The sequence below is a fragment of the Octopus bimaculoides genome, chromosome 7, assembly GCF_001194135.2.
Source record: "Octopus bimaculoides isolate UCB-OBI-ISO-001 chromosome 7, ASM119413v2, whole genome shotgun sequence".
Taxonomy (NCBI): domain Eukaryota; kingdom Metazoa; phylum Mollusca; class Cephalopoda; order Octopoda; family Octopodidae; genus Octopus; species Octopus bimaculoides.
The window spans coordinates 68,953,486-68,954,959 of NC_068987.1; the positions used below are offsets into that span (position 1 = coordinate 68,953,486).

The 1,474-nt window shown below is 34.5% G+C and overlaps 1 protein-coding gene and 1 long non-coding RNA gene across 2 annotated transcripts in view; one reads left to right on the forward strand and one right to left on the reverse strand.

Moving 5' to 3' along the window:
- LOC106874518 (5'-AMP-activated serine/threonine-protein kinase catalytic subunit alpha) overlaps positions 1 to 1,474 on the reverse strand; it is a 616,447-nt gene that overhangs the window by 341,626 nt on the left and 273,347 nt on the right. The window lies entirely within an intron of this gene.
- LOC128248391 (uncharacterized) overlaps positions 1 to 1,474 on the forward strand; it is a 57,960-nt gene that overhangs the window by 38,613 nt on the left and 17,873 nt on the right. The gene's annotated exons all lie outside the window — the stretch shown is intronic.

A 1,474-nucleotide genomic window follows, 5' to 3' on the forward strand; every position in this document is an offset into this window, starting at 1 on the left:
TATATATATATATATATATATATATATATATTTACACTCACATTATTATATATCTTTATGCTATTATATTACACAGTTACAAATATATTGGGTACTATTCGTCGTTTGTAAACACAAACGTGCATCAATCTATATATATTATACACATATACGAGCATAACATTGTATGAGTGTTTGTGTGAATATGTGTGTGTATTTGTGTGTGTGAGTGTGTGAGTGTCTGTATGTGTGTGTGAAATATGATACGATGTCATATATTATGAGATTTCAACGAAGATAAATAGCAAGAATCATATGATAGAAGAAAAACACATTAAAAAACAGCAACACAATAAACAGCGATGATAAAGGGAGGCACACAACAACGGGTAGAAACAATAACACCAAATGTACGGTATAAACATGGCACTCACAGGCTTGCTCCAGTGTGGGCAGAACCATCTTAGATAGGAACACACATACCGAGAAACAAATATGAGACAAAAACCTTGGAAATGACTGCAACACTAAACAACTTGACCGGTGAGATTGGACAGGTGGACAGCTAGAAAATAGTAGTACAGTGTTGGTACTGGAAATAGTGGCGTATTACCGAGTGCACAGAACGAGGAGTGATATAGCTAGAGAGAGAGAGAGAGAGAGAGAGAGAGAGAGAGAGAGAGAGAGAGAGAGAGAGAGAGAGAGAGAGAGAGAGAGAGAGAGAGTGGCAGACAAATAGACAATGTTAGATACACGTTAGAGATGAGGTAACATGGTCAGGAGAGATGCCTGGATGAATGAACGAACGGAGTGTTAGTTAACAAAGTACATGAAGAATGGTGGGAGGGGTGACATGCAGCTGGTCAGACAGTACAGACCGATAAAACTGATAGAGAAGAGCATAGACGTGGAAAGCAACAACAGCCAGAATGATGTCCAGACATAATTGATCGATTTATCCTATTTAAACGATAGTTTCACTTTTTCATTATGTCAATATTATACATACATATTTATATTATAGCTATATAAATATATATTCAAAAATATTATACATACATCTCAAGACACAAGCATACACAAACGTACGGCATGGTGCTATAAAAAAAATAACAAGTTAGTTCGCCGATTGTGTGATATGATCAGAGGAAATGAAATTCGGGTGGATACAAGGTGACAGAGTGCATCCTTCGTTACGTAACGTGGGCAGAGTTTTGGACTTGTTTAAAGCGATGATAAAAGTTTAGCCAAATCTTACAAATAATGACCATTAATTCAGATAATATACATTGTAAACATACATCAATATCTATATCTATACATCTGTCTATCTCTTAGTATATATATACACACACATAAATACATGATCATTTAGGCGATAACTGGTGAAGATTTAATGATATTCTATGTGTGTACGTTCCGTTTGTTTGTAATTCTATATAATTTTTGAACATATTGCATGTGTGTATATATGTATATATATATATATATATAT